The sequence below is a fragment of the Sturnira hondurensis genome, unplaced genomic scaffold, assembly GCF_014824575.4.
Source record: "Sturnira hondurensis isolate 20B ecotype Veracruz unplaced genomic scaffold, ASM1482457v3 Scaffold0005279, whole genome shotgun sequence".
NCBI lineage: Eukaryota > Metazoa > Chordata > Mammalia > Chiroptera > Phyllostomidae > Sturnira > Sturnira hondurensis.
Window position 1 is genome coordinate 11,155,095 of NW_028077910.1, and position 17,192 is coordinate 11,172,286.

The following is a 17,192-nucleotide window of genomic DNA, read 5'->3' on the forward strand; positions in this document are numbered from 1 at the left end:
ATTTAAAATTTATTGTGTCCTGTGTTTTATCTGGCAATCCTATAAACATAAAACACTTAGTCTTTCTCATTAAGTACAACGTTTAATTATATTCACATTATACATACTCTTTTTCCCATTGAGGAATTTAACACTGCAAGTGTTTACCATAAATGTCTATTTGATTTTGTCTAATAACTTTAATGTATTTATTAGAATGATCTTATGGCTTTTAAAAAATTCTGTTAATAAGGTATATTGCATTAGGTATTTTTTTTTAGATTTTAAAGTAATCTTACAATTCTTAAATAAGTTCCTTTTGGTCATGGGGCATAATCTTTTTTATATATTAGTAGAGTTGCTTGCTAATATTTTGTTTAGGATTTTTGATGGTAAAGCAAAATATTTAGAGTGCAGAGGGAAAAACTAAGGCCAACCTAGGATTCTGTGTCCTATTAAATTCACATTCAAAAGAGAAGAAAGACTTTCTAAGACAAACAAAATATGTAGGTATTTTATCAACAGTAGATTTATCATGCAAGAAATGCTATAAGAGTTTCTTTAGAAGAGAGAAAAATAATATAGGTCAGAAACTCAGCTCTACATAAAGTGAGAACATTAAAAGCATATATAGAATGAACATATATTTTTAAAATTTTCTTAGTTGATTTAATAGATATTAGTTTGTTACAAAATAATAGCAAAGTATCAGATTAAGTAGTCTATGTACACTTATATAGGTCATTCATATTACTAAGTGGATAAAGGCAATTTTAAAAGGCTAAATACTATATGATTCCAACTATATCGCATCTGGAAAGGGAAAATATATGAAGACAGTAAAAATTTAGTAGTGTCAAATTCAGTAAAAATTTGACAGAGCACAGAGAATTTTTTAAGGACAGTTAAAATACACTGCATGATGTAATAATGATAGATAATGTCATTATACATTTGTCAAAGGTCGTAGTATGTACAATGCCAAGACTAAATTGTTATGTAAGCTATGAATTTTGCTGAGTATGATGTGGTAGTGCGGGTTCGTCAAATGCAAAAAATGTACCACCCTGTTGGGGGAATGTTAATAAAAGCCTAATATCAACGGACTAGAGTTCCTGCTAAGAAACTAGAAAGAGAGAATCGCTTTTATTCAAAATAAGCAGAATTATTTATATTCAAAATAAACAGGGTCACTAAAGGTAAATCCAGAAGGACTTAAAGTGGCTGTCAGAAGAACAGTAAGTGCAGGGGTGGCGGTGAGATGGACTTCCCGTAGTTGCCTGAGACCTGGAAGACCTGTCTCAAAGACCACTGGCTCGCTGTGTTTGAGAACTGGCCCTTTTTGGAGGGCTGCTCCCACACCCCCGAACAGCTGTCCTTGGCCAGCTGCCTCCACTGTCCTACTGAGAACAAGCCCGGCTTGGCCCAGTGTTTCTTGTGCTTCAAGGAGCCGGAAGGCGGGGAGCAGGATGAAGACCCCGTGGAGGAGCGTAAAAAAGCATTAACCTGATTGTGCTTTCCTGTCTCTCGAAAGGCACGTGGGAATTAACCCTCCGGGAATTTTTGAAACTGGACAAAGAAAGACACAAGAACAAAGTCGCAAAGGATACCACCAATAAGCGGAAGGAATTTGAGGAAACCGCAAAGCAAGTCTGCTGTGCCACTGAGCTGCTGAGAGCCAGGAAGTGACACCCCAGGCCCCAGAGTGCAGCATGGTCCAGGCATGGTCCAGGCATGGTCCAGGCATGGTCCAGGCATGGTCCCAGGGACCAGCTTTGCTCCCGGGCCGGTACCTGAGGCAAGGAGGACATCACAATTTTGAAATGACAATATTTAAACTATTTTTTTTTTCTCTTAGAGGTGGGACCACGGGCTACTTCTGCCTTTGCCTCTGGTGTTGTCGAGTATAGTGATTGATTCTTTTTTCTCTGGTGTTTTTGCTTTATTGATCTGGTCCTGGCCAGGGTGGAAAGGTGAGAAGTTTGGTCACAGGGGCAGAGCCCTTCCACTGCGGTGTCTGGGCTTCCTGTTGACTGGCTGGGAGCCGAGATCTGATGGGAATGCAGTCAGTCATGGGTCCACTGTTGCTGGGCAAATAGAGAACTAAGGACGCCATTTAAAATTTCATTTGCACAATCTAAAAAAAAAAGAAAAAAGAATAACAACAAATAGTGAAAAAAAATACGGAATTTCGGAAAAGATCAGTATATTTAGAAACCTTTCCAAAATAATCAAGAAAAAAGGCAGAAGTCCCATATTATTAATACTTGGAATTAGAGAAATTAAATTACTTCAGATCCAACATAAATAAATATGATAATGAAATAATATAGACATCCCATGTCAATAAATTCAAGCTCAATAAAACAAACATATTCTTTGAAAGGCAGTGCTGTTAAAGCTCAATAACAAATGAATCAGTCACCCAATTAAACAATGAATACAACATTTGAACAACTATCCAAAAAGATGCACAATAGGTATTGTGGACATGTATGTAGATACTCATTCCCCCTAGTATGGCATTCCTTCTCTCTTGCTGCCTGAGTATGCATCTTTGCTTCTTGCCTACTCCAAGTCTTCCCTTTGTTGCCCTTCCCTAGCTACTCTCTTATAACTTGTCATGTCTTACCGGCACCCTTATGTGTATTGTCAGTCTTTCCACCCATTTTCTAGCATTATCCTTTCTAGATATTGCTTAATGTCTTTCAGTCACTAAAAAATTATTCAGTTTCCTAATGACATACTATCTGCAAGAGATGTGGAATTTTAGGTCTCAAAAGTTTTAAATTAACCAATTTCATTTGCCATTTTATGCCACAGGAGATACCCTTAGATCTAATAACACACTTAATGAAGAGGTCTCAAAAATGAGTAAAAATGAGCTTTTATTTCATATTCTTGTTTATTTGTTGCTTTCAGTTTTACATTCCACCTATAAATGAAATAATATGGTTCTTAACTTTTTGTGACTGTCTTATTTTGCTTAGCATGACATTCTCAAAGTCCATCCATGTTGTCACAAATGACAGCATTTCATCTTTTCTTATGGCTGAGGACATGCAGACAACAATATGGTGGTTGCCAGAGGGAAGTGGGATGGAGAGATATTAAAGAGTTAAGGGGTCAAAGAATGTGTTGACAGAATATGATTTGACTTTGGGTGGTGGGCACACAATACAATATACAGATCATGTATCACAGAAATGCACACTTACAACTTACATAATCTTACTAGCTAATGTCTGCTCTACAAATTTAATTTTAAAATGAATCAAACTGATGTTAAAAATGAGTCAAGAGAATATTATTTTGTTAGCTCTGTTGGGTTTCACACCCTTAAGTTTGGGAAAAAACAATAAGTATTACCCAAAATATGATAATTAGATCAGTTTTGAGGAATTTTTACTCATAGTCCATGAAGAAAAATAATAAAAGCCCAATTATGCAAATACACAGTGTAATTTTAAGAGTTCATCTTTATTTCTTCATATTTAAAGGCAGTGATGTCCTAGAGAAGACAGAATATATATTTCCTGTGGAAACAGTGTGACAAAGTAGATTTTTTAGTCTGAATTTCCTTTAGGCATTATTTTCTTAATTTAAATTTGGAATAATGAAGGATAATTTGCAAATTGATTATGTAGGTTTCTTGTCTTAACATGAGCATTTTGAAAATTCCACATGACACCTGCATAGTCAGCACAAGTTTCCATAAACACTGTGGTGTGCAGAACATCTGAATGACACATTTATTTAAACCTGCTGCAAAAAGAAAGGCAAGGCACAGGAATAGACTATACACAAATAATGTCTTGAGAGCAAGTGCCCTTGGTGATTTATAATTATGAGATTAGAAATTATAATAGATACTTGAACTGTATGTAGAGCTTGTTAAATTTATGCAATAAATAATACTTATTATTTGTTCTGTTATTTTATTAATTTTTATAACATAAAAGGGAAGGAGTCAATCTTTTAGAAAATGTGTACTACCATCATCTGATCCACCTATGCGGAGGCTACTGTAAATAACCTTTAGAAAATATCTTACAATAGAAATATCTTAATAAAGTTTAGAATAAGAAATATTATATACATTTTATAATTAACAGATTTTTAAAAATGCTTTCTCTCTTCAGGAAGCAGAGGACTACATTAGTTTAAGGTTTTTTTGGAGGCATCTTTAGACAAAATAGAAACTTCAAAGAGTTGGGGATTAGGCTAGTGGTCACAGTCTAATTAAAAGTATATGAATCAAGATATGGAAAAACAGCATTATAATGTATATTATATTCTTAGGGAATTCGTAAATGTTGTAACACAAGTGTAAACAGAAATCTTTTTCCTCTTAATTGCCCCTCATTAAAAAGCTACCATGTGAATTAGGGTGACCACCATAAGTGAATTCCTTACCATGAAAGCATCATAAGGAGCACTCTTGCAAATATCTACCTTGAAGGTACAAATCAAAGCCTTCCCTCTTAGAAATTAAACAGGGGTAATTAAATTTTCATTTGATACTCCATTGTCCTGAAACCCTGAATCACCAAAGCAAAGTGAGGATATATGAGAAGAAAAGAAATACCAGGAGTCATATGGATAAATCAATTCCAGAAACATGTTTAGTAGGTAATTGCTATTGGTTGAACTGAACTGAACAGTAAGAAAATGGGTAGTAGTGTCAATGGTTCCTGGTGGTCAACGGGAATGTGAACTGAAAGGAGGAAGCACTAGTCACCTTTAAAATAAAGGTCTTTCTTTAATAAAGAATCATTTATTTAATCATTAAAGATTAAAGAATCATTCTTTATTCTTTGATAAATGATGTTAAAGAACCATTTAACAAAGTGGTGAAGACCAAAGCCATGAAGAACAATTTCAAAGTAAACAGATAATGGGTTAAGGCCAGTCAACAAACCTCAATGATGCACTATGATAACAAAATTTTTAAAAAATCAGTTGAAAATCATTTGGGAGATGAATAGAAAAAATAACATGCAAAAGAGGAAAATCAAGAAATCAAAAGAAATAAAATATATTCTTCGTGAAAAAGTGAGGAAAAAATCCTTCCTGTCAGAAGAAAAATGCAAAGAAATAAAAGTGGAAAGGAAAATATTAGAGAGAACAAACTTAAAGTCTCTGATTCTCTAAATTTAGTCAGAGAGTTGTCAATTGCATAGAACAAAGGGTCAGACTTTTGGAAAGTGAAAAAAGAGTTAATAAGTTCTTGAAAATGTAATGAGGAAGCCATTATCAATCAGGGATGAATTTTCTGAGCTGTGAATTAAGCACTGCTAATTTTGGTTTTATCTCAACATAGTTAGGGGTTGATGTTTTTAGGTAAGCCCTTAACTCTCATTAGCAACCTATCCAGCTTATATGTTAACGGACCTTGATCAATTGTAATCACTATCAACATACTCAACTTATATGTACTGGACTCTGTCAACAGACTCATAACCATAGTTTGAAATATATGCAGACCTGAATACTGAATATTAGATTAGAAATATGACATGCTGTCCAACTTTTAGTGTATCAAAGTGGGCATTCAATAGAGCAGTACATTAAGTCTTGTGATTCAAATAGTGTCAGTGAGAGCTTGAAGTAACAACTTAGTAAAATAAGGCAAGATCACCCTAGGTCAATTTTTAAAGAAAGTCACACAAGACCTATGACTTTCCTAATAAAAAGAAATTACCTCAGAACATTTCTTAAACAGTTGAATGCTACATTAGTGTAGTGTTAAGCAAAAGTTAAAAAAAAAGTCAAGAAAATTAACCTTGTAAAATGGAAAAATATTTTATGGGGGCATGGTAGTGCAGCAACTCTAGTGTTTTAGGATGAAATTTAAATGTGCTTACATAATGGGAGCATGACCTAGGCAGAAAAGCGTGGAGGGTTACTGGGTGCAGTAACCCACAGTCAACACTGAGATCCTGCAAAAGAAGTGTAGCAGTGGTCCATAGACAACTTCAGAGACTGTGATTGCGTATTCAGAAGACAGCTGCTGAAATAATCCAGGCAGAAAAAGACAAATCTCATATGATCTCTCATATGTAGACTGTAATGACCAAAATAAACTGACAAAAGAGAAACAGAGGCATGGATACATGGAAGAGACTGACAGCTGTCAGAAGGGAGGGAGATTGGGGGCCTGTACAAAAGAAAGGGAAAGGATGAACCAGATGTGCATATATGTGTATATATGTGTGTGTATATATATAAAATACATAGACACAGACAGCAAACATACATATATACAAACATATGCGTATATAGGAATATGTTTATATATAAAGTATATAATGTTTTATATATCTTCAGAATGTTGAGAAATATTTAATGTTTTGTATATCAATAATGTTGAGAAATTATTTTTATTGCACTCTGGATATTATAAATGTAATCATATAGAGACTCAATTATATTTCTTTGAAACATGTTAATGTAGTTTATGTTTGTTTTTTTCTGTTTTAGCAAGCATTTATATGGTGGGATTCAAACTGTGACCTTGTCTTTTGGGCAGCAACTAAAATAATTGTAGTTCAGCTTTTTTGTTCATTTGTTTGTTTGTTTTCAAATCCTTAGCTAGACTGCTTTGAGTTATCCAGATACATTTCTTCTATTTGTCATCCAGAGACCTGAGCTGAGTTTCTACAGAGAACTTGTAGTTCCCTCATTTTGTCTTTCTCTCTTCTTGGAGTTTTCCATCTTTAAAAAAATTAAATATATTGAGGTAATATTGGTTAATAAAATCACACAGGTTTCAAGTGTACAGTTATATGATACATCATCAGTATATTGCATTGTGTGCCCACCACCCAAAGTCAGATTTTCTTTTGTAACCATTATTTGATCCCTTTTACCCTTTACTGACCTCCCACCCCTTCCCTCTGGTAACTGCCTTACTGTTGTCCGTGTCCATCAGTCATTTTTGTTTGTTTTCCTTGTTAGTTCATTTGTTGCACTCAGTCTTATATCCTACATTGTTCATTGTTCTTGAATTCTTCTGTCTGACTTATTTCACTTAGCATGATATTCTCAAGATCCATTGATGTTGCTACAAGTGGCATTATTTCATCCCTTCTAAGAGAATAAGACTCCTAGTCTGTTCTTTGCCTCTTTGCACAGATCTCTGGAGTGGACTTTCCCCTGTGGGATAGTCAGGGTTTAAAAAAAAACACACACAAGGACAAATTGGTATCTAAGAGAAGTAGAAAACAAGAAGCTTTGAGAGCAATAAAATCATTTCTAGTGCAAAGTATATACAGTTCTATACTTTTTGATAAAGTTAGGAACCTTATCAGTCTGTCAAATAGTTTCATAGTGGATGTATATAAGTTATTTCAACTGTTGCAAAATGTTGGAAAAATAGACATTAGGAAATATTTGGTAATTTGAGAAGGGGTACTGTGCAACAGATTATTTTACAATTCAAAATGAAAACACAACAAATTTTCCCATTTGAAAGTAATATAAAATTGTATTGTTGTTACTGAATCATTAAGATACATATATTACCAAGAATGCTTTCATTCATTACTTGCTGTGTTAGTAAAACTCTGCAGGAAACTTGTTTGGTCAAGTTAACCCTTTGCCCTTGGCGTCTAGGAGGTAATTTTAAAGCCCTTGGAATGTCCTCCCTGACAACAGTGTCTGTTTACCTGGCGACTTTTGCCTGTGCTGGGTATACTAGCAATGTGATTTTCAGTGCGGTCTTTGGACCAATCACTCAGACTCAGTCAACCATGTCTATGTGAATGAGCCCCAAGAATAATTCTGCACCCTAAGGCTCAGATGAGCTTGACAATACTCCACACATACCGCCGTACATCAGTGCTGGGAGCAGTAGGTGCTGTCTGTAGTACTCCAGTGGGAGAGAACCACTGGGAACTCTGCAACTGACATCTCCTAGACTCTACCTTAACAGCTCTTTTCTTTGTTCAGTTTCATCTCCATTCTTTCACTAGAATACCAAACTATGAAGAAAACAGATTCTCTGCATTCTGTGAGCTCTTCCAGCAAATTATTGGATGTGCAAGGCATCTCAGGGACCCTGAGACTTTCAGTTTGTGTCTGATGTGAAGTGGTCTTGGGATTCTCAAACTCTGTACCAACAGAGATCATTTTCCTTCTTAACTGTACCAAATCATGAATTAAATACATTTGCTGAGAATAGGTATTACCTTACTTTTTCTGGGGGTCAGGGTGGATTGGGGAGAAAGAAAAAAGCTGCTTGACTTCTGTCAATTTCAATTTTCTCATCTATGTAATAAGAATAAGAATACAAATGTCTATCACACAAAATATCTGTGATAATTAAGATTTTATAAATATGTAAAGGTGCTATCAAATAAATCTGATATGTAGTATGGATATAGTAAATGCTAGACTCTTCTGCTTTTTAACTAAAATGATATATGTCATAATCATGTGTTGAACTGTATAATCAACTTACTTTAGTGTTGTAGACCACTCTGCCTGGTTTTAGGAATTGTATCTCTACCTCTTGTGACTAAGGGCGAGGAATGACCTTTGGAGTGCCAGCCACTGAGACAAAGCTTGTCTCTGGTAGCAACCCTAACCCTGCCCCCAAAGCTTGGTCGGAAGTCAATGACGGGTAAGAGCCCTCACAGAGAGGGGGCAACCTAAGCCACACTCGATCATATGGGAGGCCATCATGGAAGGACTTGGGGGGCTGCAACAAAGAGGGAGCAATGGACTCTTGCTCCCCAACTATTCTGACACAGCCCAAGTCCTCTGGGAGAAGCACTTCCTGGCTCTAATTCCCTTAAGCCTGAATACCTGATGGGGAGACAGTACAGCTCCTTGCCTTGCTAGAGCGTGTCCTGGGGGAAAATCTGGCATCACAAAGACTTCCTGATAAACTCGTGAAATCTGCTCTGCTAAGAGTGCTTTCATTCATATGTTAAGGGTTTGAGCAGGAAACCCTAAAACTCTTGTTCCTGACAGACTCTGACTCAGACTAAGCCTTCACATTTCTTTGAAATGTTATCTACTGTTTGATCCTTGCCACCTTGTATTCCTGTGTATTACAACCCAATAAAAGGCCCTGGAAAAGAGGGCTTGAGGCCTTTTTCTCCTCAGAGAAACTGGCCACTGCTGGCCTTTTTCCCCTGAGAAACTGGCCACTGCTCACTTCTCCTCCCTAAGCAGATCACATCATGTCTCAGTCATATTTATTCTCATCTGTGGCACACAGGGGGACTTGCGAGGAAAGTCGCTCCCACAGTTTAGTTAGTACAAAAAAAGAAAATAGTTTTTCTTCTAAAATCATTTAGTTGTATTTATTTCACCTAAAGTGTTTTCTGTCATTGAAACTTAAAATCAGTATGTGGGTGTGTTTGTGTACCTATATAAAATTATACAGAAATATAACTAAAACACTTTGGAGACTATGATACTCTCTTTCTACAATTTTGTTGTAATTCTTTATTTTCCTTTTTTATTTTTAAAAACATTTAAAAACATTTTTTTTTATTTTGGTGATGCTATATATCTGCATACCAACATTCTGTTGATTTTTCTTTTGAAAGACTTTGAAGCTATGTACAGGAAAAAATATATGAGAGAGACTGTGTGCAGCACTGAGACCTGTCATGATGGTGCTGGGAGTTATTTACAGAAGATCTATTTCTCCTGTTGGGAGTGCACAACACAAGTTTTTCTTATTGTTCTGGACATCTCACCCACGAAACCATTCGTTTTCTCAGAGGACAGAAGTAAATAGCACAATTTGTTCTCAAAGACGACTAGCTGTTTCTGAAATGTGAGGAAGCTCATGGTAAATGGGCTGAGTGCTAGAAATAAATAAGAAAAATGGGGCAGGAGAAATAAATCTTTTATGATGCTTTCTCTCATTCATTTATATGGAAGCAGACTTTTGCCACAGCTACAGGTGACAAGAAACAAAGAGATTGCTAGTTTGAAATATTCCTTAGAAAACAACTTTAGCATCAAAGTAATATCATCAGCTCAAAAGAAACTTACGTAAACCTTTTTTTAAAAGCACAAACTAAAAATTGATTTACAAGAACAATGCTTTCTTTACTTATAATTTAGAAAATGGTATTTTATTATCTTAAATTTAATTTTTATGATCCTTTTTTACAATAATTGTCATATAATTTAGAAATCAGAGGTGAAGGAAAGAAGTATTAGGACTTCCAAAAATGTAGTTATAGTTTTCTCCAGCTGAATGTAACCACTGATAAATTGTAGCCTTAGTACCTGATATACAAAATAGTTTTATTATTATTTTTCAAAGAAATACTTTCTTTTCACTCAAAATAATTGGAACTCCCCGCTGAATAATAAAAAATGAGGCAAACAACAGCCACAGCAACATGNTTAGAAAATGGTATTTTATTATCTTAAATTTAATTTTTATGATTCTTTTTTACAATAATTGTCATATAATTTGGAAATCAGAGGTGAAGGAAAGAAGTATTAGGACTTCCAAAAATGTAGTTATAGTTTTCTCCAGCTGAATGTAACCACTGATAAATTGTAGCTTTAGTACCTGATATACAAAATAGTTTTGTTATTGTTTTTCAAAGAAATACTTTCTTTTCACTCAAAATAATTGGAACTCCCCGCTGAATAATAAAAAATGAGGCAAACAACAGCCACAGCAACATGAGAAAGAGGGATAGAATTCGGATAGGCCTGTGTGTACTTAAGCTAAAGCGATTGGGGGAAATTATATTTTCCAGACATGGCCACCCCCAGATGTATTTCATCTACTATGCTCTGGTAATGCGAAGTCTAATTCCTTTCCTGTTGAATGTGGGCTAGCCTTAGTGACTCACTCTACTAAATAAAATACAGATGTGACACTTTATGACGTCCGAGGACCAGCCCTACATAATAATACATCTCCCGCATGGTTATCTTTCTTTCATGAGGCTCACCATTGCATCTCTGCCACTGAGCTGTGAAGGAGCCATGCCGGGCTTTCTGGTGGCAATTCCATGTGATTAACATCTCCAAGCCCCAGACTCGTGAGTGAATGAGCCATCGATGATTCCAGCCCTGTCTCTGAGCCTCTTGTGCCAAGTGGAACAGCAATGATTTGTCTCCACTCAGGCCTGTCCAGATGGCAGATTCTTGAACAAAATAAATGCTATCATTGTTTTAAGCCATTAAATCTTGTATTAAAAATATCTAACAATAGATAACAGACTCAATTTCAGGCAAAAAGTTTTGAGACAAAATTAGTCTCGCAAAGTTGTTCAAATAGTAAAGGAAATATAATTGAGGTGGAAACACTGCAAATTATGATTATCTCTGTTCACTTTTAGTCATGATCTCTGTACACATTTGGACATAATCAGTATTAAGTTTAAAAGCCTGATTAAACAAACAATGAAAATATAAGTAACTGAAGATAAAATAGTCACATTTTTAAAAACTATTAGGAAACCAGTATTTTAAAATAAATTTTACATAATTCTAGTATCTATTTATACCTAAAGTCATGTAACAAATGTATTTTTATGTATCAATTGGAAGACTGCTTTGTTTTAATAACTTGCTTTGAAACAAGTGTCACACCTAATTGCTTTGTGTTCTTGAGAATGTGGGCTACATTATTTTCTGTTCTACCTCACAATCACAGCATTTACTCTAAAGTGAAGACCCACCTCATTGCAGAAGTAATTTCAAACATGTAAATGTCTCATCTGTTTGTTTGTCATAAATGTGAATCCTAAGGTTATGTTATATATACAAGACACTATGACAGTGTTTTCAAGTTTTTTGTATTTATACTAAGATAAAAAGAATCTTATTTTATTAAATCAGGTAACCTTGATTTTACTTTTCTATACTCATGGCATGAGTCCCTTACATAAAATTAAGAAACAATATACATAGAAGTGTGTCTTAAATAAATGGAGACAAACCTTTTTCCTTTACCCATTTATTTGCAAGCTGATACCTTTCTGTCACTACTTTTTGGTTTATTTATTTTGTAATATTAATAAGAGAGAGTTGAACAGCTGATACTTTTAACTAAACTTATTCTGGCCTTGTGAAATAAGGAATAAAGAGAGAATCAGTTTGGTACATTGCATATTAATATTAAATCTTATACAATGTTAATATTTCATAATGAAAGAGACTCAAAACTGTACACTCCAACTCAGGCCAGAAAACCAATACAAAACTTGCCTCTGCATTCAGAGAAGGGTACACCATAGTGCCAGTGACGGGGAAGAGCTGTTTATGGGTTAAGGTATAATACCGAAAAGTATATTTCTTTTTCCTTTCCAATTCAAGAAAGCTCATTTGTAAACCATTCTGGTTACAAGTGAATATTTTTCATTATATTTATTCTACCTCAAGAAAAATGGACAAATTCAGAAATTTTTACTTATATAATTTTTAAGGCCCCTTGATACAAAAACTGTAACATGCTAATGCTATAATTCGCCTCAAATTCATGTAAGACTCTCCAATGAGCTCAAAATCATTTAATTTTCCCATTGATTATTTCAAATATTCCTGAAAAATAAGTAAAATCATTATCGTAGGCTTATTTTAAAGGTAGAAAAAAAGAAATAAAAAATTAAAATAAATCCCTGGAGGGCACATTATGATATAGCTGTTAAGCTATATCATAGTTCTGTTAAGAACTCTATAACACAGAGTTCTGTTAAGAGAATCATGTGTTAATGGCTTATTAAGAGTAAATTACTCATTTTTCAATCCTAACTTTCCCTTTCTCTCTTTTTCTCCTTTCCATTCACAGATGTTAAATGAATAGCTACTATGTGTCAAGCACCTAGGCTCTGGGAATATCAAGGTTGTTTATCCATGATTTGCGTTTTCAGAGTGATCACTGTAGTTTTGACAAGAAGAAAATAATCGATAGTAAATTAAGTGTTATACTCATAGGTTTAAATAGGTGCTGTGGGAGCGTGTAGAACAGACTGGCTAACCTTGTAAGGGCCTGGAAGAGGAACAGAGGCAGAGAAGTGGGAAAGAGAGAATAGAAGTCACGAATAGATACCGCATTGATTCTCAGTATTTGTTGATTCCATGTTTGCAAATTTGCCTCCTCATTAAAATACATTTGTAATCCCCAAATCGAGACTCATAATGATTTTGTTGTCATTCAAGAACATACACAGAGCCCTGGCCAGCGTGGTTCAGTTGGTTGGGCATCCTCTGAAAGGTGGAAGTTCTCAGGTTTCCCAGACTCTTGTCTGAATTGTGGGCCTGGTCCCTGCACTGGGGCGCATGTGAAGGGCTGCCAATCAATGTTTCTCTCCCTCTCTTTCTTCCTCCTTCCCCTGCCTATAAAACTAAATAAAATATTTTTTAAAAAGAACATGCACAGTGGCACAAAAACTTGAAATATCTAACACACATATTCTAAGCATGGGTCAAACAAGATTGTACCCTATCTTCTTATTTCAGCTCTTATACTGTAAACTGGTTCTCTTTTCCTGGTCTAATTAGAGCTACGTTTTCCACATTTTTATGTTTTTCTGGTTATCTCACTGTTAAAAATGCCCCTCCCCCCACCCCATCATAGTGCAAAGTGTTTTCTAGTGTACCTAAGCACTAGAAGACTGTGAAGTGCTTTTTGGAGAAAATACATAAGTTAGATAAACTTCATTAAAGCCCTGAGTCATATTCTTATTGACTCTAAGTCAATAAAATACCTTTATTGAAAGTTAAATAAAGTATCTTTAAACAAAGATACATAAAACAAGGTTATGTGTTGAACAGAGGACAAAAATGTGCCCAGAGCCTCACAGGAATCTAATCCTGCATTTCACCTAGAAGCAGTGATTCAGTATTCACTAATTTAGTGTTTGCAGAGACATTACAGAATATAACAATACACCATTTGTTGAATACCAGACAAGGTATAGAGAGGAAACAAAAGGCATTCTCAGTAAAGACAATGATCTCTACAGTTCTATTGAGTGTGAGAGAGTCATTTATGTTCTAGAAAATGCAGAACACCACTTGGTTATTTTCTGTTAGTCTGGGTCAGGTATCTCTCTTATATAGATCTCATAGTTCCTCTTTCCACAATTATTTTCAAATTCAAATCAGTGATTTCTATGTGCCATGTTTTGTTTGTTATGACGCTCTTATGATGGAGCACAGTGAATTAGACAAAGATTCCACCTCCCAGGCAAAGGTAGCCATCTATGGGCTCAACATAAGAGACATAAATGCTCCATGTTCCACAGTAACTGATTGACCCGATCAAATCTTAGTCTGATGGGAAAACTGAACATGAGATACTCAAAGAGGGAGTGATAAAAATAGGGACTAAGTCAGAGACTCTGACAATAGAGAAAAGAAAAGTCATGATCATGGGGAAATCAAAGGAATAGGGAATAAGATTCCCATTTCTTAGAGGACAACAAAAGACCAACTCACCAAAGCTGCTATAGGCTCACTAGGATTGCTCCTATGTCAACTTGTTCCTGGTTTTCATAAGGTTGGACTAGGGATGTTGACATGGCTTTATATATTACATCTGTACTCACACACATATATTTGTTTTTGCTATCATAAAAAAACTTTAAATCGACAGCCAATTACTTTTTATTCCTCACTACACTGGCTCAGCCAGTCTCAGCTACAAGCTGCCCATCAACAACCTCATATTTGTTCCTGTCTCTAATTCTAGGACCCAGTCTGAAGGTTCACTGGTTACCTGGAGCATGGTGTTCTCAGATAGCTAGACAGAGCCCAAGAATTCAAGCTGAAATATAAAGCATCTGTAATAATGAGCATGACTAAAGCCGGTATTCCAGACGTTCAATTTGTAGGAAAAGTATCTGAGTATTATATAGTTTCTTACAAGCTAAAAATGAAATTTTTAATTTATCGAATACCAGAAAACATTTATGCTAAATTAAGGTAATCACAATATATATTAACATATAGTGTGCGTTATACAAATAGTTTTTAAAAGTTGCTATCAATGTTTTTAAAGTCTAGCTTTGCACAGTGGCAGTATTGTAGCCAATGAGGTTTATCCTAGGCACAATTATTGCTAATTGTTTTTAAAGTCTAAAATACTTTTAAAGGTTTAAATATTTTATTTTCCATAACAAAACACTACATTACATGAGAGCTAAATATGAACTGAAACATTGCAGTGCATATCACCCAAAATTCAGAAAATGATGACTAGATATGTGAAGATTCAGAAGGCAATAGATTTTAACACTGTGAGTCATTTGAACTTGCTAAAACTCAAACATGCATAACCTTGTCCTGTCTTATGACCATTTTACTTGGCATCCACTCCACAAGGAATTTTCTCTACACAGATATCAGTGTGGTTCTTTTCCTCACTTTATTCAGATCTTTGTTTGCTGTTATTTCTGAAGGGTTTTCTCTAACTACCCTCACTAAAATAGTGCAATATTATAGCTCTGTCTTTTTTCTTGCAACAATGCTTATCATAAATACTGCATTATATACCTATTTGACTTTCTACTAATTGAATAGAAACTTCATGAGGAAGGTGATGCATCCATTTCATTCACTGAATTATTAGCAGTGTCTAGAATAATTCTTGGTACATAGCACTCAGAAAATATAAGTTTAATAAGTTAATTATTCCTTTGGCTGTTATACAGATAATGATAAATTCATATTGCAAATTGGAAATCAAGAGAATTGGAATAGGTGTGGCAATTTACATTTCATTCTCATCTCTGATGTCTACTCACCTCATCATCTCGACATTAGTTCCATTAGTGAGCCTTTCTCTTGAATTACTTTTCTGCCAAGGGCTCTCTTAATGTAAATTAAGTTAATGAAATTTAAATTGTGAAAGATTTGTTCTCAATGAATGTGTTGTCTAAGAATAATGAATGTATTGTAGGTGTATTTAAATGAGTTTATAAACAAATCTGGGAAATTGTTGTTTTGTAATTGTTACTCACGCATATGAGGTCTGTCTGGAAAAAGCCCATCCATTATTAATATGGCAAGTACGGTTTGGGTGACATCAATATAACTGGGCAGCCAAGAAGAGTGGACTGGAACATGCATGCAAAAACAATGATGACTTCACTGTACTAGTCAGTGGGGGTGGTGCATGCCTTTGAGTGAGCACGTGTATTGTGTGGCTGTCACATTCAAAAAGACTGAGTGAATAAAGCAAAGAATCTGCATCAAATTTTGTATTGAGCTTGAACATTCCTGGCGGAAACTATTTGAATGATTCAGAGAACTTTTGGCAGAAGACTTTCAGGGAAGATGCAATGAGTGCAGCACAGATAAAAGGCATAAACACTTTAAAGGTGGTTGAGACTCTGTTGAAGGTGATCTGCATTCCGGAAAGCTGGCAACAAGCACAACACCTGAGAATGTTGAACATGTACGGGCTGCAAACAACAAAGACAGGCAACTGACGGTGTGAGAACTAAAAGCTGATCTGGGGATTCCAAAAACTACTGTGTCTGAGATTTTGATGCAGGATCTTGGCATGAAACTAAGTGGCTAAATTCATTCTGTGACTTCTGCTATCAGAGAAGTTGCTATCTGCAGTGGCTAATGAAGCTGGAGAACTGTGTGAGGTCCCAAGGTGCCTAGACTAAAGGAGACTGAGGCATCATTGTCCTATGTACACTATTTCTTGAAGCTTCTTCACTGAATGCCTTGAAGCTTCTTCAATAAAATGCCTCTATTTTTTTCATACTATGTGGTTGGATACTTCCTGGACAGACCTTGTATGTATTAAAACTTAAGATGTTTCCATTTAAAAAGTATTAAAATAAGTATTATTTCAATTGTAGTGTGGTTTTTAAATATTTTTAAATTTAATGTTAGGTTATATATGTATATATATCACTGCATATTGTATATATGATTTATATAATATAAATACATTATATAGATACAAATATTTCAGCAATAAACAGCAGCTAAATATCAAAGTCCTACCCTTATAAGACTTGTATATTCCCATTCAGCTGAAATGTGTTGTTAGGCTGGGATTTTGAAGATTAGTGATAATTTTGTTTAATATAATACAATCAAATATAAATTATTACACAGAATTATAATTTATAGTATTAGATCTTCGCACAAAGATTATAAATCAGAAAAAAGTGTATACTAAAAATTACCATGAAATCTATTTATATATGTGTCTGTGCATTTAGAGTATATAGCCAAAGAGGCTCCCCACTCCCATC

The 17,192-nt window shown here is 35.0% G+C and overlaps 2 pseudogenes; both read left to right on the forward strand.

The window, feature by feature from the left end:
• The first annotated feature begins 1,240 nt into the window (after positions 1-1,240).
• LOC118987515 (baculoviral IAP repeat-containing protein 5-like) lies at positions 1,241-1,668 on the forward strand (annotated as a pseudogene).
• Positions 1,669-14,977: 13,309 nt separating this feature from the next.
• LOC118987524 (uncharacterized) lies at positions 14,978-15,094 on the forward strand (annotated as a pseudogene).
• Positions 15,095-17,192: the final 2,098 nt, after the last annotated feature.